The sequence below is a fragment of the Danio rerio genome, chromosome 1 (genome assembly GCF_049306965.1).
Source record: "Danio rerio strain Tuebingen ecotype United States chromosome 1, GRCz12tu, whole genome shotgun sequence".
In the NCBI taxonomy this organism is placed as follows: domain Eukaryota; kingdom Metazoa; phylum Chordata; class Actinopteri; order Cypriniformes; family Danionidae; genus Danio; species Danio rerio.
Genome location: NC_133176.1, coordinates 21,507,958 through 21,533,674, shown reverse-complemented (window position 1 = coordinate 21,533,674; position 25,717 = coordinate 21,507,958). Strand labels below are relative to the sequence as shown.

General features: G+C 45.8%; 1 protein-coding gene and 1 long non-coding RNA gene across 2 annotated transcripts in view; one reads left to right on the top strand and one right to left on the bottom strand.

Annotated features, from left to right (window-relative positions):
* Positions 1 to 25,717, top strand: part of LOC101882573 (putative methyltransferase NSUN7) — a 57,026-nt gene that overhangs the window by 27,924 nt on the left and 3,385 nt on the right. The window lies entirely within an intron of this gene.
* Positions 1,668 to 24,798, bottom strand: LOC137495487 (uncharacterized). Its single transcript, XR_011015310.2, has 11 exons — positions 24,424 to 24,798; positions 23,297 to 23,360; positions 23,054 to 23,128; positions 22,756 to 22,862; positions 22,547 to 22,631; positions 22,245 to 22,318; positions 3,310 to 3,528; positions 3,017 to 3,218; positions 2,759 to 2,882; positions 1,826 to 1,899; positions 1,668 to 1,719 (listed from the first exon to the last, which is right to left on the bottom strand). It is a non-coding gene; the product is annotated as an uncharacterized lncRNA (long non-coding RNA).

The window sequence follows — 25,717 nt, the reverse complement described above, 5'->3', positions numbered from 1 at the left end:
GCTCTAGCAATTCACAAGGTGTTCTTCAGCGTTCTTCAAATTTATCCACACCATTCATTTGTGTGTCCACACCATTCATTTGTTTGTCTCCTTCTTCTTCTTTAAATTTACCTCCACCATTCGTTTTGTGAGTCTCTTTTTTCTGCCTGTTGTGTGTTCATCACCTGCAATATAAACAACTGCCACAGAGAAGACATCTAACAATCTATGCCCACCACCACCCCCTTCCTCTTGGAAGGACATCTATTTACTATGCATCCATTCATTCATCCATCCAGGAAATACCTAACCCAACCATGAGTTTCCAGTCTTTGCTGAGGTGTGTGATGCTCTTGTTTGTCCACATGATCCACTTCAGTCTACAAAACACAAAGGCAAGACTAACATAGCTCAACCATTTTGCTGAGCTCCAGCTCTTCAAGCATATCTCCAGGGTTCCCATTTTGAATCTTTTTCTGCTACACTTGAAGATAAAAGAGCACCAACAAAGCTCTACCTAATATCTAAGTTCCAGCAATGACCAAGCTATTCTCTAGCATTATTCAAGCTATCGCCACCGTTCCCTTTGTGAGTCTTGTTCTCCTGCCTGTTGGGTGTTTATATTGGGTGTCACAGAGAAGACATCTATTTAACAAGATAAGCCCACCACTACCCCCTTCCTCGCGGAAAGACATCTACTGTATGTACCATCTATTCATCCATCCATTCAGCCAGGAAATGTCTGACCCAACCATGAGTTTCCTGACATTTCTGAGGTGCTTGATCCCCTTGTTTCTCCACATGATACACTCCAATCTACAAAAGACAAATATAATACTTAAAGAGCTTTACCTGCTGTGCTGAGCTCCAGCAATTCCCAAGCTGTTCTCTGGCATTCTTTAAATTTACCTCCACCATTCATTTTGTGAGTCTCTTTTTTCTGCCTGTGGTTTGTTCATTACCTGCAATATAAACAACTGCCACACAGAGAAGACATCTAACAATCTATGCCCACCACCACCCCCTTCCTCTTGGAAGGACATCTATTTACCACCCATCCATCTATTCATTCATCTATCTATTCATCCATCCAAGAAATACCTAACCCAACCTTGAGTTTCCAGTTATTGCTGAGGTGTGTGATTCTCTTGTTTCTCCACATGATCTACTTCAGTCTGTAAAACACAAAGATACGACTGAAAAAAAGCTCAACCTGCTGGCTGAGCTCCAGCAATTCCCAAGCTGTTCACCAGCCTTCTTTAAAATTAATCTCCACCGTTCCTCTTGTGCGTCTCCTTCTTCTGCCTGTTGGGTGTACATTACCGGCAATATAAACAACTGCCACCGAGAAGACATCTAACAATCTATGCCCACCACCACCCCCTTCCTCTTGGAAGGACATCTATTTACCATCCATCCATCCACCCAGCCAGAAAATGCCTGACCCAACCAAGAATTTCCTGTCATTTCTGAGGTGCTTGATCCTCTTGTTTCTCCACATGATACACTCCAATCTGCAAAACACAAAAGTAAGACTAAAAGAGCTCTACCTGCTGACTGAGCTCTAGCAATTCACAAGGTGTTCTTCAGCGTTCTTCAAATTTATCCACACCATTCATTTGTGTGTCCACACCATTCATTTGTTTGTCTCCTTCTTCTTCTTTAAATTTACCTCCACCATTCGTTTTGTGAGTCTCTTTTTTCTGCCTGTTGTGTGTTCATCACCTGCAATATAAACAACTGCCACAGAGAAGACATCTAACAATCTATGCCCACCACCACCCCCTTCCTCTTGGAAGGACATCTATTTACTATGCATCCATTCATTCATCCAGCCAGGAAATACCTAACCCAACCATGAGTTTCCAGTCATTGCTGAGGTGTGTGATGCTCTTGTTTGTCCACATGATCCACTTCAGTCTACAAAACACAAAGGCAAGACTAACATAGCTCAACCATTTTGCTGAGCTCCAGCTCTTCAAGCATATCTCCAGGGTTCCCATTTTGAATCTTTTTCTGCTACACTTGAAGATAAAAGAGCACCAACAAAGCTCTACCTAATATCTAAGTTCCAGCAATGACCAAGCTATTCTCTAGCATTATTCAAGTTATCGCCACCGTTCCCTTTGTGAGTCTTGTTCTCCTGCCTGTTGGGTGTTTATATTGGGTGTCACAGAGAAGACATCTATTTAACAAGATTCAATTCAATTCAGCTTTATTTGTATAGCGCTTTTACAATGTAGATTGTGTCAAAGCAGCTTCACATAAATGGTCATAGTAACTGGAACAGTGTGGTTCAGGTTTTAGTGTTTAAGTTCAGTTCAGTTCAGTTTAGCTCTGTTCAGTGTGATTTAATCATTACTGAGAGTTCAAACACTGAAGAGCAAATTCATCGATGCATAGCTCTACCAATCCTGAACCATGCGAGGCAGTGGCGACAGCGGAGAGGGAAAAAAAACTTCACCTGATGGGAGTGAAGAAAAAAAACCTTGAGAGAACCAGACTCAGTTGGGCACGACCATTTTAATTTCTCCGCTGGCCAAAAGTCTTGTGCAGAACTTCATTCGCCGTGGTTAAGATAAGATTAAGATAAGCCCACCACTACCCCCTTCCTCGCGGAAAGACATCTATGTACCATCTATTCATCCATCCATTCAGCCAGGAAATGTATGACCCAACCATGAGTTTCCTGACATTTCTGAGGTGCTTGATCCCCTTGTTTCTCCACATGATACACTCCAATCTACAAAAGACAAATATAATACTTAAAGAGCTTTACCTGCTGGCTGAGCTCCAGCAATTCCCAAGCTGTTCTCTGGCATTCTTTAAATTTACCTCCACCATTCGTTTTGGGAGTCTTTTTTTTCTGCCTGTGGTTTGTTCATTACCTGCAATATAAACAACTGCCACACAGAGAAGACATCTAACAATCTATGCCCACCACCACCCCCTTCCTCTTGGAAGGACATCTATTTACCACCCATCCATCTATTCATTCATCTATCTATTCATCCATCCAAGAAATACCTAACCCAACCTTGAGTTTCCAGTTATTGCTGAGGTGTGTGATTCTCTTGTTTCTCCACATGATCTACTTCAGTCTGTAAAACACAAAGGCAAGACTAACATAGCTCAACCATTTTGCTAAGCTCCAGCTCTTCAAGCATATCTCCAAAGCATATCGCCACCATTCCTCTTGTGAGTCTCGTTCTTCTGCCTGTTGTGTGTTCATTCATTACCTGAAAATTAAACAACTGTCACAAAGAAGACATCTATTTACCAATATATGCCCATTACCATTCCCTTTCTTTTAGAAAGACATCTATTTACCATCCAACCATCCACTCTACCAGGAAATGCCTGACCCAACCATGAATTTCCTGTCATTGTTGAGATGGTTGAATCTCTTGTTTCTCCACATGCTTCACTCCAATCTGCAATCTGCTGACTGAGCTCCAGCCATTCACAAGCTGTCTCCAGCATTCTTCAAATAAATCTTCACCATTCCTCTTTTGGGTCTCTTTCTTTTGCCTGTTGTGTGTTCATTATCTGCAAAATAAACAACTTCCACAGAGAAGACATCTAACAATCTATGCCCACCACCACCCCCTTCCACTTGGAAGGACATCTATGTACCATCCATTCATTAATCTATCCATTAGGGGTGGGAATCACAGGTTAACTCATGACACAATATTATCAGAATATTTTTCCCCTGAAATTGATATATCACTATCAACATTATCATTATCAACGATTTTGCAATATATATTACAAGAAAACCATCCACGATATTTGTAAACGAATAAAAAAAAATCATCAAAAAATAATAAGATGCATTTCTTTTGTTAACAGAACGTTTTATAGAATTGCAACAATGTAGAACAAGCACACGTCTGTCAAACAAGCGTAAAATGCTGATGTGAAGTGAGCAGTTTGTGACTGAAAAGGGCATCTAAAAATCTCTTAGTCGCAGCAGCATCTCATTTTTGTGGAATATACATTTAGGAAAGCACTGTCAAAATAGCTGTTTATTGCTTTCTAGTTTTCTGTAAACTTAAGATACTTATTACAACTTGGCCAACTTATTTGATGTTTTTTATGCTTGGCCCTGGTTTACTTTTAATCATGCAAAATCATGCATTACCACTAGAGTAATATTTTTTCTTCAAGAACAGTAACTGATCTCAATGCTCATACTCCTCTGAGCACTTACAATGTCTCCACCAGTAGAGAACATTAGTTCTCCTTCGGGGGGAACTCCAGCACTATAAGTGGATTTGATGTTCTAAATCCACGTATGGGAGGACTAAATCCACTCTTGTTGGTGTAGCGGCCAGGGGGTATGTGGCAATTCCTCAGGTTGAGTGCGCTATGGCGGTTAGTCCGCGCAGCGCCTCTTCTTGGTGGGGTCCGCCTCGTCTCCCATCCAAAGCCTGTAAGTTTCTGCTCCCTGGAGTCAGAGCTTGCAAAGCTACGGAGCAGGCTGCTTCTGCCTTGCAAGCGATAGCCACCTACCAGCGCTACCAAGCGCAGGCACTGGCCGAGCTGCACGAGGGTGGGTCCAACCCAGGCTTATGAGCTTCGCACCGCAGCCGACTAAGCTCTTCGGACTACTGAGTCCTCCCAAGTCTCCCAAGTTCACGGGCGGGTATTTCACCAGGGTCAATAGCCCCTGTCTGCCCCTGTCTTGCGAGAGGAGATTGCTGCCCTCTTGGCGAAGGGTGCAATCGAGCCGGTACCTCCAGCCAAGATGAAGAGCGGGTTTTACAGCCCGTACTTCATCGTACCCAAAAAGAGTGGTGGGTCACTGCCAATCCTAGATCTGCGCGTTTTGAATCGCTGCCTTCACAAGCTGTCGTTCAGAATGCTTACGCAGAGGCGCATCCTCCGATGCGTTCGTCCTCAGGATTGGTTTGCAGCCATAGACCTGAAGGACGCGTATTTTCATGTCTCCATTCTTCCACGCCACCGTCAGTTTCTGCGGTTTGCGTTCGAAGGTCGAGCATGGCAGTACAAGGTCCTCCCCTTCGGGCTCTCTCTGTCTTCGCGGGTCTTCACCAAACTCGCGGAAAGGTGCCCTAGCGCCCCTGCGGCTCGCGGGCATCCGCATACTCAATTATCTCGACGACTGGCTGATTTTAGCCCACTCTCGGGAGCAATTGACTGCGCACAGAGACGAGGTGCTCCGGCATCTCCGCCTATTGGGGTTGCAGGTCAACTGGGAAAAGAGCAAACTCGCCCCGGTGCAGAGGATCTCTTTTCTCGGAATGGAGCTGGACTCGGTCACCATGGTAGCGCGCCTCTCCGGAGAGCGCGCTCGCCTGCTGCTGAACTGTCTGAGGGAGCTCGACAGCAAATTAGTGGTCCCACTGAAATATTTTCTGAGGCTCCTGGGGCATATGGCTTCCGCTGCGGCTGTCACGCCGCTCGTATTGCTCCATTGAGACCACTTCAGCACTGGCTTCAAGATCGAGTTCCAAGACGCGCATGGCATGCGGGCACACACCGAGTCTCTGTTACTGCGCTGTGTCGCCGCACCCTCAGCCCCTGGAACGACCCCTCCTTCCTGCAGGCCGGTGTGCCTCTGGGACAGGCGTCCAGTCATATTGTTGTCTCAACAGATGCTTCCAGCACAGGCTGGGGAGCCGTGTGTCGCGGGCATGCAGCTGCGGGCCTGTGGGTAGGTGCCCAGCTGCGTTGGCATATCAATCGCCTAGAGCTGTTGGCAGTGTTCCTTGCTCTCCGCCGTTTTTCTCCGGTGCTGGAGCAGCAACACGTGCTGGTCAGGACGGACAGTACGGCGGCAGCAGCGTATATTAACCGCTTGGGGGGTATGCGCTCTCGCCGCATGTCTCAGCTGGCCCGCCGTCTGCTCCTCTGGAGTCACCCGCGGCTGTAGTCGCTGCGCGCCATTCACATCCCAGGTATGCTCAACCGTGCAGCCGATGTGCTCTCACGGCAGCAGATTCATTCTGGAGAATGGAGACTCCACCCCGAGTCTGTCCAGCTGATATGGGCGCGGTTCGGGGAGACCCAGATCGATCTGTTGCTTCCCCCCGAGTACAATCATTGCCAGTTGTTTTATTCCCTGACCGAGGGCTCACTCGGCACGGATGCACTGGCCCACAGCTGGCCTCGGGGCATACGCAAGTATGCGTTTCCCCCAGTGAGCCTGATCGCGCAGTTACTGTGCAAGGTCAGGGAGGACGAGGAGCAGGTTCTGCTAGTTGCGCCCCTCTGGCCAACCGGACCTGGATATCAGAGCTCCCCCTCCTCGCGACGGCCCTCCCATGGCAGATCCCTTTGAGAGAGGACCTACTTTCTCAGGGACAAGGCACCATCTGGCACCCTCGCCCCGATCTCTGGAACCTCCACGTGTGGTCCATAGACGCGAGGAAGACTTAGGTAACCTGCCGCCAGCGGTAGTTGATACCATCACTCAGGCTAGAAGTGGAGTCTATTCACTGAATGGTGTGTCTCTCGCAGAGAAGACCCCCGATCTTGCCAGATCAGTGTTGTGCTCTCTTTCCTTCAAGAGAAGCTGGACAGCAGGCTGTCGCCCTCCACTCTCAAGTGTACGTTGCCGCCATCTCCGCTCACCATGACGCGGTGACTGGCGGCACCATGGGAAAGCAAAACCTCATCATCCGGTTCATCAGAGGCGCTAGTCGAATTAATCCAACTCGCCCCCCTCTCACGCCCTCTTGGGATCTCGCCCTCGTTCTCACGAGCCTGCGATTTGATCCCTTCGAGCCACTCGATACAGTATCTTTATGATTTATGTCCCTGATAACCACTCCCTTTAGAGATCAGGTAGTACCCCTGCAAGCGCTGCCCCCGGAGGAGGCAGACCCAGCCCTGTCCTTACTTTGTCCAGTTCGCGCCCTACGCATTATGTGGACCGTACTCAGAACTTTAGATCTTCTGAGCAGCTCTTTGTCTGTTATGGCGGACGGCAGCAGGGAAGTGCCGTGTCTAAACAACATTTATCCCACTGATTGTGGAGGCCATTTCATGTGCTTTTGAGCAGAGGTCAGCCGCGCCCCCCGGGAGTGCGTGCGCACTCTACTCGGAGCGTTGCATCCTCTTGGGGGTGTGCGCGCGGCGCTTCTTTAATAGACATTTGTAGAGCTGCGGGCTGGGCGACACCCAACACATTTGCAAGGTTTTATAATCTGCGAGTGGAGCCGATTTCCTCAAGGGTGTTAGGGACGTTTGGTGATTGAGGAAACAACTCGGTAGGTGTTGTAGCACGCTTGCGGTGCCTTTTATTCCCTAACACGAAGAGATGTGCACCCTCCTGTCTGTCAGTAAAGTTCCCTATTCAGTGAGCCCTGCAGATTCCTTCCGAGGCCCCAGCACTGACTCAGCGGAGGAGTCACTTGCTGGCCCACTACTTTGTAGGTCTGCCCGCTGGTCAGCCCGCGTTTTGGGTATAGGTGTCTGCTATGGCCGATCCCTGCTGGTGATCCCCATATGCTTTTTCGCCACGGTTAAGTTCCCCCCCCTGGGTGGACCCGTGCTTTCCCTATCCGCTAACCACCTTCTTATGTGCACTCCCCCTTCTCAGGGTTAGTCCATATGTATTTACATTTGTTTCCCTATTGGGTGCGGATGGTCTCCGCAGCGTCCTCCCTACTGGGATGGCATGCTTTCCAACGTACTGTCGTATAATCCTAGAATTATCTAGACGCTAGCGACTCCCAAAAAAATATACCTATTCCGTAAAGCTTCTTTTGAAGTGGGATAAGTTAGGGCCAAGGGCATGTTGGAGGACCGCGCCTCTCATGATCTGGGTGCGTCACGCTTGCCTGACTGTCCTCTCATGATGGGTGTTGGTAAGGTGCAGTCATTATGGCGCTTTCAATGGGCTCCCATACGTGGATTTAGAACATCAAATGCACTTATAGTGCTGGAGTTCCCCCCGAAGGGGAACGTTCGAGGTTACTAAAGTAACCCTTCGTTCCCCGAGGAGGGGAACGGAAGCACTATACTCCGTCGCCATAATAACTGTCCCTTCGCTGTTTAAAGTCTCTTCAGCTTAAAAAGGATAGCGTCTGCTAGCGCCAGGTGTGCTTATATGCTCAGTTAATTGGCAATGCAGCACACCTGCGCAGGCTTGCGCTGCCAATGCATTGCTTTCATTGGCCCGTTCAATACTCTTTCAGACGAGCGGCTTCTGAACCGAATCCTCCCATACATGGATTTAGAACATCAAATCCACTTATAGTGCTTCCGTTCCCCTCCTCGGGGAACGAAGGGTTACTTTAGTAACCTCGAACGTTATCTAGTCATCAAATAAAAAAAGATTTTTTAACATTTTTATTTCTCTAAAATTTTCAGTCAAAGTTTTCATAATATCATCTACAAGACTTTCCCAAGGTCTGTAATGGTTAAATGTTTATTTCCTATTAATATCTTTCCCTAATATAAATTTTGAAAGAATTAAATAGTTCCTTATCAAGGGAATTTCAATGTGTTTTCACACTTTAGAAGTTAGCCAGACGACCAATCACTCTGAAGAGTAAGAAAACGGACCAATGAATGCCATTGAGTTGGAAGATCTCGGCTTTGCAGGTGCAGGTGATTAATTATTAGTAGAGTATATAACCAGCGCATGCCGAGTGAGCAGTTTGATTTTCGCTTTAGAGCCTCACAGAGCAACTGAAGAGATAACAACTGCTAAGCTGAATCCTGAGAGATCAAGTTTCATGTATCCAGTGTGGTTGATGATGCAAGCGTTGGCGGTGGTGGTGTTCTCTTTTCTCTCTCCTGAAATTTACCACCAGCTCCTTGGTTTTGCTGATGTTAAGTGAGAGGTGGTTTTCCTCATACCACTGCGTCAGAGTGTGCACCTCCTTTCCGTAGGCCGTCTCATCATTATCTGTGATTAGGCCCACCACCCTTGTGTCATCAGCAAATTTAACGATGACGTTGGAGCTGTCTTTGGCTGTATAGTCATGCGTGTACAGGGAGTACAGGAGTGGGCTGAGAACACAGCCCTGTGGAGCACCAGTGTTGAGGATGAGTGTGGATGATGTAATGTGGTTCATTCTGACCACCTGGTGTCTGCTTGACAGGAAGTCCAGGATCCAGTTGCACAGTAAGCTGTGTAAACCCAGATCCTAAGCATGAGATTTTAGCTGATTTAGGTATGGGCACAATAGTCGCTGTCTTAAAGCATGTGGGAATCACAGACCGAGAGAGCGAGAGGTTAAAACTCCCGCTAGCTGGTGTACACATCCAGGGTTGCCATCTGGGCATGTAGCTTTCCGGATGTTTTACGCGTCGGAAAGCTCTCGTTACGTCTGCTACAGAAACAGAGAATGTGCTGGTGGTTTCAGTTTTGGCCGCGGGGCACGCAGTGTGCACGTGACTGTGTCTGTGTACGTGTCAATGTCGTCATCACATGCTGCCCAGAACATATCCCAGTCCATGTAATCAAAACAGTCTTGAAGTATGTAATCCCATTCGTCTGTCCAGCTCTGAAACGTCCTGGGGGTGGGTGGTTCCTGTTTCAGTTTCTGCCTGTAAGCAGGCAAGAGCAGAATAGAAGAGTTATCTGATTTGCCAAACGGTGGGCGGGGGAGGGATATTTATGCATCCCGGAACGGAAAATAGCAATGAACCAAAGTCTGGTCCCCATGCGTGTTTGCAGTGATGTGTTGATAGTATTTTGGAGTGATTTTCCTGAGATTGGAACTTTCCTAGATACTTTCCAAGAGAGTTCAGTCATAGCCCCCAAGACCCAACCCAACCGAGCCGGGTGCCTGGCCCAGTATGTCTGGTATGCCTGGTTGGTCTACCTGCATGCTGGGGTTCAGTGCCAGCTATGCATGATCCCCATTGGCAATCTCATATGTGTATTCAGCCACGGAGTGTTCCCCCTTCTCAGATGAACCCGTCCGTGTCTTACAGGTGGCCAACGCAGCGTCCTCCACCTTCAGGGATTTGCTTTTTTAAGGTACTGACATAATTTAAAATTTCTAGATTACCATTAGCTAGGTAAAATTACTTTAATGACTCCCAATCTAATTTCTTTTTAAATTATTACTATATAATGTTGATTAAAAAGACGTTGGAAGGATGCGGTCTTGGTGATGTTTGTGTGCTCACGCTATGCTTGGCAAACTTCACATCAGGGGCACGATTGGCACAGCTGCTGTGATATTTTCTATACACTCCTAAAGTGTGAAGACACACGTCGAAGTTCCCCTGAAGGGAAAAATTTTACTCTTTTGTTTACTATTAAAAATATAAGTGGTTCTACCTCTCCCTTTTAATCAGAACTACCCCTACGTACCTTCTTGCTCTCTTAAATCAGCAGATCAGTTGCTTTTTAGAGTGTCTATTGCCAAGTACAAAAAAATATTAAAAAGTTTAAATGAATACCTTGGTCCAGCTTAGACAGAAGAAAGTATCCGTATGCCTAAGATATTCACAATTTCAATGGGTCATCTGTCAGTGGTTCTGTTTCATTCCTCCTGACCGCCAGAGACGGTGTTTACAAAGTGCATAATTAGAGCACCAGCTGGACAGATCGAGGAACAACAAAAATACCAACAAAATCCCATAGTGATGCAAGCTTAGCTGAGGTATATAATTTGCCGCAGCTCAGAGCCCCGCCTTTTTCACTTTCTCACATTTGGATTTGGTCATTGAGCACGAACTTTATGAAGCCTCATCAGGCTGAGTTTTACACAATTAACATAACAATAGCTTAATACTAACCTGTGGAAAGGCTATCATCAAAATCTGGAAACACCTTTTTTCTAGGGTTGGGGCTTGTGACTACGTTTAAATGGACATCAGTGATCTAATTATTTGCCTTAATCTGAATAAGACAATAATATGATTAAGGTGTTTGTTTTTGTTTTTGTTAGTTGCTTTTTGATTGTTGCTTTTATAATTCTGTATTACATGTTATCCTACATGGATTGATTAACATCATTGCGTCACCAGGCTATCCACATTTTCTTCTGCGTTTCAGGTAATTTCGGGTGTTTCATTTTTAATTTTTTTACTTTAACTGCAGTTCGGCAGTTTCACTTTCATTCAGCAACATGTTGTTTATGCCTGTGACAAAAGGTATTGGATGAGGATGAAGTAAGGACTGATGGTGGAGTGTTGTTTTAGTGGAATTTGACAACGCACACCGAATGGAAAGAAAAAAACCTTCACATTTCGTGACCCGGGTATCTGTGGTCTTTTAAGGTAATCAAAAATCTATGTTTACATGATAGGCTCTTAATCAGAGTATTGTCAAAATCATATTAAAATCAGAGTGTGTCCATGTAAATGTACTCATTAGCTGCATTTCCACTGTCGGGCCAGTGCGAGTCAGGGCTTTTATCAGGCCGGGCCAGTCGCCCGGGAGTGAGGCTGAAATCATGTCGCATTTCCACTGTCGGGCTAGTAGCTTGCAGCGCGTCATGCAAACCCCGCCCCCAGAACGTCCCCTGAATCAAACATCACACAGCCCGCCCACTACAGCAGGACTCAGGCAGATAAAGCACACCATGGCATCATCACGAAACCATTAAAACGAAGACAACCGACACAAACAAATGACACTTGACTGTACAGCAGTACATTATATGTCTATACGCACAGGCCTGTGAGTTCCCCTTCGGGGGGAACTCCAGCGCTATAAGTGGATTTGATGTTCTAAATCCACGTATGGGAGGATTCGGTTCAGAAGCCGCTCGTCTGAAAGAGTATTGAACGGGCCAATGAAAGCAATGAATTGGCAGCGCAAGCTTGCGCAGGTGTGCTGCATCGCCAATTAACTGAGTATATAAGCACACCTGGCGCCAGCAAACGCTATCCTTTTCGCTTCAGAGACTTTTCTGATCGAGTTCATGAGGGTTCCTCCTGCTGATCTACAGCCACTTCGAGCGAACAAGTGTCTCCCGGTCCGGAGCGAGTCCACGCAGCGGCAGATGGTCGAGCTGGGTTTCTCCCTTGCCTGGCGTCCCTTTGGGTCCGGTCCTCCAGAGCGGTGCGTATTGTTGCAGCTAAAAGAGCAACACAGTCGTGCAGCACGTCCTTTTCAGGACGGCGCTCCGACTGTGCGTTTCTGGTTGCGGGGGTTTCCTGGCTCCGGATGATGGGCACGTTCACTGCATTACATGTTTGGGGGTCCAGCATGTTAATGTGGTGCTTGGTGGCGGTTGAGATCGCGGCTAGCTTTCGTAAGAGAGCGAGCCACCCTAGTCGCCTCCTGCTCTGCAGCGGGCGCTCGGGCAGATCTGAGGGTTCCAGCGAGAGATAATCCGCCACCTAAGGGCTCGCCGACCTCTCGCTCCTCCAAGCCCTCCATCCAAGCTTCGGGTACTGGGAGTGATCCGTCTAATCAGATGGTAGCTCTCACGCTCGCTGACACCGGAGATCAGATGTCCTCCGCGGCATCGGAGGGTGGGCTTTCATTGTCCGACGATGATTCGGACCCGCTCGCCCCCTTCGGGCAGGTGAGCGCTGTCAAAACGGATACTGAAACGGACGTGTTAGCCGTGCTTTCCCGGGCTGCTTCGGCCGTGGGTTGGAGATGGTTTATCCCCCAGCTCCGCGGCCGGACTGACTAGAGGGGCGTTCCCTTCTTCCCGATGACGCACAGTAGGCTCACGCGGTCTTAAAGAGCACTTTTTTTCTGCTCGTGCTGCGTGTCCCTCCACCCTCACCACTCTTGGTGGTGGAGCGGCCAGGGGGTATGTGGCAATTCCTCAGGTTGAGTGCGCTATGGCGGTTAGTCCGCGCGGCGCCTCTTCTTGGTGGGGTCCGCCTCGTCTCCCATCCAAAGCCTGTAAGTTTCTGCTCCCCGGAGTCAGAGATTGCAAAGCTACGGACCAGGCTGCTTCCGCCTTGCAAGCAGTAGCTACCTACCAGCGCTACCAAGCGCAGGCGCTGGCCGAGCTGCACGAGGGTGGGTCCAACCCAGGCTTATGAGCTTCGCACCGCAGCCGACTAAGCTCTTTAGACTACTGAGTCCGCTGCGTGTGCTTTGGGGAGGACGATGTCCACATTAGTGATCTAGGAGTGCCACCCCTGACTAGAACTTGGCTGGTATGCGCGAAGTCGACAAAGTCCGCTTTCTTGACCCATATCCCAAGCTGGTCGGCGACACTGTCTGCGAATTCACCCAGGAATTCGAGGCAGTGAGAGAGCAGTCTGATGGGTGATGTCTTATCGGCGGATCCGTAGCCCGCTCCGCCCGCCGTGCCATCCATACCTGCTCCTCGCCGAAGGCGCCCGCCTATGAGAGCTGCATCGCCCTTGCACACGCAAGTGCATCGAGCACCTGGGAAGCAGGCAGCTCCCCCTGCCCAGAACACCGCTAAGTACGGTAACGGACCGCGAAGCCTGGGACAGGTCATCTGGAGAAGAGGGAACTTGCTCTTCCCCGCTGGAGGGCGGGGCGCCATTTCCAACGGCACCTTTTACTGCCATGAAATGAAAGGGCACTTTTTCAGTTCGGTGTGCTCCGCCAGTGGCTCACAAGCACTGCAAGCCCTGCCAGTCTGGGACGCGCCACCTCTCAGCTCGCAGGGTCTACATGCTCCGCCAGTGGCTCACGGGTGCTGGGGGGACGGTCCCCCTTCTCCCAGCCCCCAAGCCCCTTTTCTGGAGTCAGGGTGCAGAGCCAGAGCGAATCGCTCTCCTCCAGCTCTTCTGTGGGACCCTCGCGCTCCCCGGATCAGCACGTACCCTCCGCGGGTACGTCAGCGATTGCTGCAATGACGTCATTAGCGAGGGCTCTGCCTGCCTGGTTAGCGCGGGCCAGCCCCTCGCGGTGGCTCATACGCACGATCAGACTCGGCTACGAACTTCAGTTCTCAAAACGAAATTTCATCAGGGTCAATAGCCCCTGTCCGCCCCTGTCTTGCGAGAGGAGATTGCTGCCCTCTTGGCGAAGGGTGCAATCGAGCCGGTACCTCCAGCCGAGATGAAGAGCGGGTTTTACAGCCCGTACTTCATCGTACCCAAAAAGAGCGGTGGGTCACGGCCAATCCTAGATCTGCGCGTTTTGAATCGCTGCCTTCACAAGCTGTCGTTCAGAATGCTTACGCAGAGGCGCATCATCCGATGCGTTCATCCTCAGGATTGGTTTGCAGCCATAGACCTGAAGGACGCGTATTTTCATGTCTCCATTCTTCCACGCCACCGTCAGTTTCTGCGGTTTGCGTTCGAAGGTCGGGCATGGCAGTACAAGGTCCTCCCCTTCAAGCTCTCTTTGTCTTCGCGGGTCTTCACCAAACTCGCGGAGGGTGCCCTAGTGCCCCTGCGGCTCGCGGGCATCCGCGTACTCAATTATCTCGACGACTGGCTGATTTTAGCCCACTCTCGGGAGCAATTGACTGCGCACAGAGATGAGGTGCTCCAACGTCTCCGCCTATTTGGGTTGCAGGTCAACTGGGAAAAGAGCAAACTCGCCCCGGTGCAGAGGATCTCTTTTCTCGGAATGGAGCTGGACTCGGTCACCATGGTAGAGCGCCTCTCCGGAGAGCGCACTCGCCTGCTGCTGAACTGTCTGAGGGAGCTCGACAGCAAATTAGTGGTCCTACTGAAATATTTTCAGAGGCTCCTGGGGCATATGGCTTCCGCTGCGGCTGTCACGCCGCTCGCATTGCTCCATATGAGATCACTTCAGCACTGGCTTCAAGATCGAGTTACAAGACGTGCATGGCATGCGGGCACACACCGAGTCTCTGTTACTGCGCTGTGTCGCCGCACCCTCAGCCCCTGGAACGACCCCTCGTTCCTGCAGGCCGGTGTGCCTCTGGGACAGGCGTCCAGTCATATTGTTGTCTCAACAGATGCTTCCAGCACAGGCTGGGGAGCCGTGTGTCGCGGGCATGCAGCTGCGGGCCTGTGGGTAGGTGCCCAGCTGCGTTGGCATATCAATCGCCTAGAGCTGTTGGCAGTGTTCCTTGCTCTCCGCCGCTTTTTTCCGGTGCTGGAGCAGCAACACGTGCTGGTCAGGACGGACAGTACGGCGGCAGCAGCGTATATCAACCGCTTGGGGGGTATGCGCTCTCGCCGCATGTCTCAGCTCGCCCGCCGTCTGCTCCTCTGGAGTCACCCGCGGCTGTTGTCGCTGCGCGCCATTCACATCCCAGGTATGCTCAACTGTGCAGCCGATGTGCTCTCACGGCAGCAGATTCACTCTGGAGAATGGAGACTCCACCCCGAGTCTGTCCAGCTGATATGGGCGCGGTTCGGGGAGACCCAGATCGATCTGTTGCTTCCCCCGAGTACGCTCATTGCCAGTTGTTTTATTCCCTGACCGAGGGCTCTCTCGGCATGGATGCACTGGCCCACAGCTGGCCTCGGGGCATACGCAAGTATGCGTTTCAACCAGTGAGCCTGATCGCGCAGTTACTGTGCAAGGTCAGGGAGGACGAGGAGCAGGTTCTGCTAGTTGCGCCCCTCTGGCCCAACCGGACCTGGATATCAGAGCTCCCTCCTTGCGACGGCCCTCCCATGGCAGATCCCTTTGAGAGAGGACCTACTTTCTCAGGGACAAGGCACCATCTGGCACCCTCGCTGATCTCTGGAACCTCCACGTGTGGTCCATAGACGCAAGGAAGACTTAGGTAACCTGCTGCCCGCGGTAGTTGATACCATCACTCAGGCTAGAGCCCCCTCCACGAGGCGCGCCTACGCCCTGAAGTGGAGTCTATTCACTGAATGGTGTGTCTCTCGCAGAGAAGACCCCCGATCTTGCCAGATCAGTGTTGTGCTCTCTTTCCTTCAAGAGAAGCTGGACAGCAGGCTGTCGCCCTCCATTCTCAAGGTGTACGTTGCCGCCATCTCCGCTCACCATGACGCGGTGGCTGGCGGCACCTTGGGAAAGCATAACCTCATCATCCCGTTCCTCAGAGGCGCTAGGCGAATTAATCCAACTCGCCCCCCTCTCACGCCCTCTTGGGATCTCGCCCTCGTTCTCACGAGCCTGCGATTTGATCCCTTCGAGCCACTCGATACAGTATCTTTAAGATTTCTGTCCCTGAAGACGGCTCTGCTGGTCGCGTTGGCCTCCATTAAGAGGGTCGGGGACCTGGAGGCATTTTCGGTCAGTGACTCGTGCCTGGAATTCGGGCCGGATTTTTCACACGTTATCCTGAGACCCCGCCCGGGTTATGTGCCCAAAGTTCCTACCACTCCCTTTAGAGATCAGGTAGTAACCCTGCAAGCACTGCCCCCGGAGGAGGCAGACCCAGCCCTGTCCTTACTTTGTCCAGTTCGCGCCCTGCGCATTTATGTGGACCGTACTCAGAACTTTAGATCTTCTGAGCAGCTCTTTGTCTGTTATGGCGGACGGCAGCAGGGAAGTGCCGTGCCTAAACAACGTTTATCCCACTGGATTGTGGAAGCCATTTCATGTGCTTATTTGAGCAGAGGTCAGCCGCGCCCCCGGGAGTGCGTGCGCACTCCACTCGGAGCGTTGCATCCTCTTGGGCGTGTGCGCGCGGCGCTTCTTTAACAGACATTGTAGAGCTGCGGGCTGGGCGACACCCAACACATTGCAAGGTTTTATAATCTGCGAGTGGAGCCGGTTTCCTCAAGGGTGTTAGGGACCTTTGGTGATTGAGGAAACAACTCGATAGGTGTTGTAGCATGCTTGCGGTGCCTTTTTTTCCCTAACACGGAGAGATGTGCACCCTCCTGTCTGTCAGTAAAGTTCCCCATTCGGTGAGCCCGGCAGATTCCTCCGAGGCCCCCAGCACTGACTCAGCGGAGGAGTCACTTGCTGGCCCACTACGTTTTAGGTCTGCCCGCTGGTCAGCCCGCGTTTTGGGTATAGGTGCCTGCTATGGCCGATCCCCGCTGGTAATCCCCATATGCTTTTCCGCCACGGTTAAGTCCCCCCCCTGGGTGGACCCGTGCTTTCCCTATCTGCTAACCACCTTCTTATGCGCACTCCCCCTTCTCAGGGTTAGTCCATATGTAATTCCATTTGTTTCCCTATTGGGTGTGGATGGTCCCCGCAGCGTCCTCCCTACTGGGATGGCACGCTTCCCAACGTACTGTCGTATATTCCTAGAATTATCTAGACGCTAGCGACTCCTAAAAAAATATACCTATTCCGTAAAGCTTCTTTTGAAGTGGGATAAGTTAGGGCCAAGGGCACGTTGGAGGACCGCGCCTCTCATGATTTGGGTGCGTCACGCTTGCCTAACTGCCCTCTCATGGTGGGTGTTGGTAAGGTGCAGTCATTATGGCGCTTTCAATGGGCTCCCATACGTGAATTTAGAACATGAAATCCACTTATAGTGCTGGAGTTCCCCCCGAAGGGGAACGTTCGAGGTTACTAAAGTAACCCTTCGTTCCCCGAGGAGGGGAACGGAAGCACTATACTCCGTCGCCATAATGACTGTCCCATAGCTGTTAAAAGTCTCTTCAGCTTAAAAAGGATAGCGTTTGCTTGCGCCAGTTCTGCTTATATGCTCAGTAAATTGGCGATGCAGTACACCTGCGCAAGCTTGCGCTGCCAATTCATTGCTTTCATTGGCCCGTTCAATACTCTTTCAGACGAGCGGCTTCTGAACCGAATCCTCCCATACGTGGATTTAGAACATCAAATCCACTTATAGTGCTTCTGTTCCCCTCCTCGGGGAACGAAGGGTTACTTTAGTAACCTCGAACGTTCTCATTCATCATATTCATTTACTCGCCAACCGAAGGTTGGCTTTGAACATCGAGTGGTCTCGCCACCACAGGGAGTGCACCATCCATAATATAACACCACAGAAATTCTTCGGTAATAACTCATATATATAAAATACATTTTCGGGTAGAAAATCCCTCATTTAGATAGACGCTGTCAAACATTTAGCCTAAATGCTTTGAAGAGACATGAAACATATACATTTTTCCTTATAGGCTATATGACACTTAATAGAAAAGTGTTAAAGGAAAGTGTTAAGTATTTCAGCACATAAGGGCAAGTAATAAAATATAGCCTTTATTTTGTTGCGCTCAGCAGCTTTTCACTAATAAAGTTCTTCTTTCATTCATTTTCTTTTCGGCTTAGTCCCTTTATTAATCCGAATGAACCGGAATGAACCGCTAACTTATCTAGCTAGTTTTTACACAGCAGATGCCCTTCCAGCAGCAACCCATCTCATGTATTTCAAATTTCATTTTAAAATTTTACCACATCATATAAAACCATAAACACTTGTTTAAGGACACAGAACACATTTTGTATTTGCAGTTTTTTCCTGATGCGTTTGTAAAGTGGCGCTACACAGGACAGAAAAAAAGGTTGCCTAGTTTCTGCTTTCACTCATCCAAAAAATGCTCTGTTTGCACGATTTGATAAATATCATCGTATTTGAATACTTTATAAATAATATTTCAAACCTTCTCCAGTGTTAATTGTTTTTAGAAAATAATCTAAAATCTTTTTTTCCATACAGGCTTTTGTAAAATAAGAGTTTAATATGGCTTTAAAACGGTTTAATTTATGTAATGTATATACCTAAATTGTTATAGCTGGCTTTTGTTTGTTTTATATTGGTTTATTTGTTATTGCGATTTTTATTATATCTGATATTTGTAATTCTTTAAATTATTTCAATATAGCTTGGGCTATTTTATCAAGATATGACACTATTGTTTTTAGCCTACAAAAGTAAACACTTCCATTTGTAAAGTTTTATGTCTTTCTGTTGTATTCATATGGTGTATTATTTCCAAAAAAAAAAAAAAAGAAAAAAGCCGCTCATAGCATCAACAGAGCTGTCAAGCGAGCGTTCTTTTGCTCTGTCTCACATTCACATACAGGCATCTAAACGCGCACAAACACACCTTTTAAACTTGACGAAAACTCTCAAAAACCTTTGCTATCTGCTGTGTCTTTAATACGGTGATTATTTTGCGTTATTAAAACATCAAGGAGGATGCAGCAAAGAAGTGGCTTTAGCTCGCCCTGGCTCGCTCGCGATAGTGGAAATGCGGCTATTGTAAGTGCCAGATGATTTTGCAAGCTGATTCCATCAAATGTTTCAATAACCTAAATAAATTCCCACTTACTCGTGAGTTTTTTCTCGTGACCTTGCTGGCATGGGTCATATACCGTGTAATCACCGTCTCTGGTGGTCAGGAGAAATTAAACAAAACATTGGTTACGTATGTAACCTTGGTGAGGCGCTCAGCTGTGGCAGACTATATACCTCAGTTCAGCTTGCATAACCATGTGACTTTGTTGGTACATTGTTCCTCAACCTATCCAGCTGGTGCTGCGATTATCCACTGTATAAACACCATCTCTGGCTGTCATCCGGAATTCACAAAACCAAGGTTACATACATAACTAATGTTTAAATGATGCTGGTGCTTCTTAATGTATCGTTGATCCGAAATTACGGGAATGCCTGGTGGCAGCAGGGTGTACTGCAGCCAAAGCCATAAACTGCTGTAGTCAGCGTAAGCCTAATTGATTAATTAATCTTTTGTACATTTAGACAAATATTGATACTTGGTGCCAAAGTATAGATATTGCAGCCAGAAATTTCACAATATATCGGCATATCTTCCTTTAAGAAGGACATCTATTTACCATCCAACCATCCATTAATCTATCAATTAGAGGTGGGAATCACAGGTTAACTCATGATACTTTATTATCATGATATTTTGCCGATATTGATATATCACAATATCAGCAATTCTGCAATATATCACATGAAAACCATCCACAGTATATCACGACATTTCTAAATGAATGAAAAAAATGCTTTAAAAAGTTATGATAAATTTTTTTGTTAGCAGAATATTATATAAAATTGCAACACAACAATGTAGAACAAGCACATAGCTGCCAAACAAGCGTAAAATGCTGATGTGCAGCGAGCAGTTTTTGACTGAAAAGGGCACGTCTCTTAATTAGTCATAGCAGCAGCATCTCAGTTTTTTTGGGATACACACTTAAAAAAGCACTTTCAAAATAGCTGTTTATTGCTTTCTAGTTTTCTGTAAACTTAAGACACTTATTACGGTCGAGAACATTAGTTGTTTAGTCATCCATTTAAAAAGTGATTTTTATCCGCTTTTTTTCTCTAATATTTTTAGCCAAAGTTTTCATAATATCATCTGTAAGACTTTCCCAAGGGGTGTAATGGATAAATAAATGCAAGGCCCTTCAATTGATATGTTCATGTCCTATTTATATCTTTATCTAATATACGTTTTGGCAGAATCAAATAATTCCTTTATGAAGTCTTACAGCACTGACCGCTGGCACGTGTGATCTCTTTAGCAATGTAAAAACAGGTCTGTGAGGGAGAAACTAGCAGAAGATTTCGGGAGAGCTAGGATGTCTGAAACACTCATATTTTGGCCAAGCTTAGACAGAAGAATGTATCCGTATGCCTGAGATTCTGTCTGTGGTTTAAATGCATGCATGCGTCTAAAAAGCAGTGGCACTGCTTTTTTTCCTCCAGGCCGTGGACTGGTACCGGTACATGGATCACAAGAAATTATTCATTATTTCCATTTTATTTATTATCTGAGTCTGAACTCTTTTATTTTGAAAAGTGTTTTATTTAGAAAAATCACCATATTTTCTCGCTTACATCTCAGTAACTTAAGTACCCAAAGAAACAGACGTCTTAAAAAAGTTTCTTTGCTGAGGGGAAAAGGCCCAGTGAAGGACCCGCGAACTGCAAAGGAATGGATCTGCCACACATTTGTCAACAAACAAGGTGAATCCACCATGTCTGTGCAATAAGATCAACTTCTGGAGATTGCAAATGACTGCAGTCTTTTAGGGGCGGAGCGCATATCGCGTTTTTTCCAGTGTTCGTGCAAATTCATTGTTTCCAATGCACACACAAGTGGCGTGATGCACTCGCGCCTTCCTAACGCACCTAGAGAATAAATTTTGCGAACACTCCGCAAGTCAGGTGACAATAACTGGCCGATCAGCTTCAGGTTGTATTGAATATTAACATGTTTCAGTAGACTAATTATCATGAACAAACACAAAACACCTAAACACTGCAGCACTTTATATTTTTTTCCATAATTAAAACAGTTAATGGTCACCTAGCAACCTACAAACCCCCTCCTCTCCCTCTCCACTTTCCACTAGCGATAATGACGTTGACTGAAACTGTCTGTCATACACCCTCCCCAACAAAAGGGTACCTTTTGGCAGTGGAAACACAAGCCTGATAAAGGTGACCCGTACTTCCCGTACTGTACTGTACCACTCAGTGGAAACAGGCCATAAAGTATTGTTGATCCGCAATTACAGAAAGTGCCTGGTGGAGGCTTGGTGTACTGCAGGCAAAGACATTAACTGCTGCCATCAGTCTAAGGGTGTACTCACACTATGCTATCCAAACTGTGCCCAGGCCCGTTTCTCGGATCATTTGGGAAGTTCAATCAGTTGGGAAGTGAATCGGGCTCAGGCATGGTTCACTTGGCTAGCCCTGGCCTTGTTGGAAGAGGTGTGCCAGAGCACAGTCCACTTGGGCATTGGCGTGGTACGCCTGTGTGTGAGAGCAAAACGAGCCTGAGCCCGAAACTGAAAGCGAGACGTGACTTTTAAGGGACTGTTTTATATGGATTAATTAATCATTTGTACTATTCAATGAACGCAAACTGTTGTAGTTTATTAAAGACGCAAACCCCTCACTGCACGACAGCTGCACCTTAAGCAAACCTCCTAATTCCTGCAGCATAAGGACTTTATAATTGTTTATGAGCGTCAAAAGTAGCTGGTCTGTTTGGCGAAATATTTGATCGTGTGTCACTGCATATCAAACAACTTAAACGATATAACTAAAGAAATCTCCACTGAGCTTAGCGAAAGCGCTTACTGAACATCATCAATGACGTAAGCGTGCCCAGGCCTGAATGTAATGTTAGTGCGGGCCGTCAGGGAAGACAGGAGGGGGGTCAAGCGTGCTTTGGCCCTGTTCAAGGCAACTGTACATAGTACATGTGCACTGTACATGTGAGTACTCCCTAAGTCTCATTGACTAGTTCAGATCTTTTGTACATTTAGACAAATATCGATACTTGGCACCAGAGTAGAGATAATTTATCGCAGCCAAAAATATATCGATATATCAGCATATTGATATTTTGTCCCACCCCTACTATCTACCTTTCATCTATCTATCTATCTATCTATCTATCTATCTATCTATCTATCTATCTATCTATCTATCTATCTATCTATCTATCTATCTATCTATCTATCTATCCATCCATCCATCCATCCATCCATCCATCCATCCAGAAAATACCTAACCCAACCATGAGTTTCCTGTCATTGCTCAGGTGTGTGATTCCCTTTTTTCTCTGTAAGATCCACTTCAATCTGCAAAAGACAAGATTAACAGCTTTATATGCTTGGTGAGCTCCAGCTCACTTACTCTTTAAAAGTTACATAAAGTTTTAAGTTGCATCAACTTATTACTTTAACTTCAGTTAAATGTTTCTTTCAGTGTAATGTTTTATGCAGTAAAAATATCAAGCTATATATGTTTAAGTCAGTTTAATAAAATGTAAGAAAACGTTTAAAAAAAGTTAATTTGATGGAACTTACTACTTCAAGCCAGTATCTCATTTTTACAATGTCCTTGTAACTGCCAAGATGTGTTTCCTTGTTTCTCCATGTGTCCCATGCCATCCTGCCATAGAGAAATATTTCAAGTCAATAATTAATCTTAATACAACATTCTTTGGATGATAACTCAATTGTTCAATCTGTTCAACTTGCTCTCTAAAACAAATACAGCATTAACAGAGCCCTACCTGTTGTCCAAGATCCAGCAATGCCAAAGCTATTCTCCAGCACTCCTCAAGTCATCTTCACCTCCCCCTGGTGAGTCTCCTTCCTCTGCCTGTTGTGTGTCCATTACCTGCAAAAACATCTTCTACAGAGAAGACATCTAACTATGACCACTAGCACCCCTTTCATCTTGGAAGTACATCTACCGTAAATAAGTAATACCTGACCATCAGTTTCTTATCATTTCTGAGGTGTTTGATTCCCTTGTTTCTCCACATGCTCCACTCCAATCTGCAAAAGACAAAACTAACATAGCCCTACCTCCGGCATTCTTCAAATAAATATCCAACGTTCCCCTTCTGAGTCTCCTTCTTCTGCCTGTTGTTTGTTCATTACCTGTAATGCAAATTACTGCCACAGAGAAGACACCTATCTAGCAATATATGCCCACCACCACCCCCTTCTCTTGGAAGGACATCTATTTACCATCCAGCCATCCATCCATCAATGCATTAATCTATCCATCCATCCATCTATCCATCCATTCATACAGGAATACCCAACCATGAGTCTCCTGTCATTGCTGGGGTGTGTAAGTCCCTTGTTTTTCTGCATGCTCCACTCCACACTGCAAGCAACAAAGACAATACCAACAGTTTTACTGGATTGCTGAGCTCCAGCTATTCAAGTTATTTCCAGCATTCCCATTTTGAGTCTCCTTCTGTTGATTCTTGTGTGTTCATTACCAAAATTACAATGGGTTAAATTGCAAATGTAAAAAAAAATACATGCATATACAAACTAAATATAAAGAATACACAAGCAAAATAATTATATTTGGGTGATTCTATAATTGTGGGTACATGCACATAGGTTATGTAAATAAACTCTTTTTAAACACCAATTAATTTAAGTATCTTATTGAAAACATATTCAATTTAGCAATTTAGTAAAAATTCAGTGCTTTCCAAGCACTTTTGTTTTTTACTTTTAAGGAAAAACTGATTTTAATTGTATTGTTTGTCAACTATAACGCAAAATTTTGGTAATGTGTAGAAATTAAAAAAAAACATATCAAGAAAAACCCTTTTCTTTCTCTTAGATTACAGACTTTACATTTCACACATCACACATTACATTTCACAGAGAGACCCACAAACTCTCTATAGAGGTAAAGTTGGTTTTATATTCACACATTCGGACATTATTTGCAAACTCTATATAGCAAAATCATATTAGCAGCCAGTGACTATCAAAGTACAACATTGTTCACTGTCAAATAAACAGTGTTAATATTGTTTCGTCACACTTGCAGGTTATTTCAGACCAAATATGCAAAGTGCTATGGTAAACAATATAGGGAATGTGTCACAAGTTGTCACAGAATGAATGTGTGAATAAAAAAACAACTTGACCTTAATAAGCTCTCTTAATCTCACAGGTACATGACTGTTAGTCAATTTAACAAGTTTGTAGCCAAAAAGTTCACTTGCAAAGAGCACATGGTACTAATAAAATCAAGATTACAATGTTTTTAAATTAACCAATGTGTGAATGTTGGCAATTTAAAACGTTTTAACATGTGAGATTGTGTGATCTATGAAAATATGTAAAACATTTATAAACAATCAAAAATCTAACCCTTGTTTTAAAAAGCTGAAATAATGATGTTTTTGGACACCAAATGTTACCTGTAATTACAGAATCACCCACTTGTATATCCGTCCACCAACCTGACAACACAACAAACGACTATCTATACTAAAGACGATAATACACAAACCAGAATAAAAAATATATAAAGTTATTCACAATCCGAAAGGTCGACAATCACTACAGTCTAACTAAAGGATCTGAAAAAAACTAACGTTAATCAAACAACCAAAAAGTATATGACAGAGGGAAATATACAAACATATTTCGGCTCAGTGACCGAAAACACGTTGAAACAGCTATATAACAATCCAAAATTATACTTTTATAAAGAACTTTACAAACCGTTTATGTCAAAGACGGGCAGACGCTGAAGTCTCGGGAACCCACTACAGTTTCACGTCATGGAACACATTCTATTTTAGAATGCAGGTAACCACAGCAACGCCACCACGCCGCCAAATTCAAATATCACCTTAAAGGCGCAGTACGCGATTTCTAAGAAATGCTGTCGAAAAAAATATTAATAATAATGTTAATAATTCTGTAAACGATTGGCTCCATGTAACGCTTGTTTTCTATATAAAGAAAAACGTATATACTCTATTTTACTACATTTAGTTTATTTTCATTACTGTACATGTTGCATATTACTTACAGTAAGTAGCAATAGGCACATATGTTTTGCAGTTGACTGGCATGTTGCACAGATGTGTTCTGTTTATACTGTAAATGTATTCAGTTTGCCTGGTAGTGAGTATACAGTGAAATACAAAGATAAAGAGAAAAGAGAAATAAAGAGAAATAATTTAATTTAATACATTTTTGCAAGAACTTAATAAAAAAAATACATTTAACATTGTTTCAGTTTATTGTCTGACCAAATGTTCCAAACTTTAAAGTCACTATGTAATAAAAATGTGCTGTTTTAATTTGTATATTTAAATAGTAGTGTTGAGGCGACACGGTGGCTCAGTGGTTAGCGTTGTTGCCTCACAGCAAGAAGGTCGCTGGTGATTTAAATATTAGTGCAGCAAAATCTGTTGTGACATTTAAACTGTTCAACCTAATTTCATGGATTTTTTTGTCCAACTGAAGAACCAGCACTGGCCCATTAAGTATGACATTCCAGATGATTTGAACCTAAAAGTGATCTCTATATGCCACAACCATTGTTTATCTTGCATAAGGGCCCAGAGGCAGACACCTAAATCATTTTGTCTCTGTGTAACTGTTTAGTGAGGAAGGATCATAGTATTAATGTTTGATCAAGCTAATGTATATACTGTATGCCAAAGCTCAGCAAGCTCGCTGAAAAGATGATTAATTTAC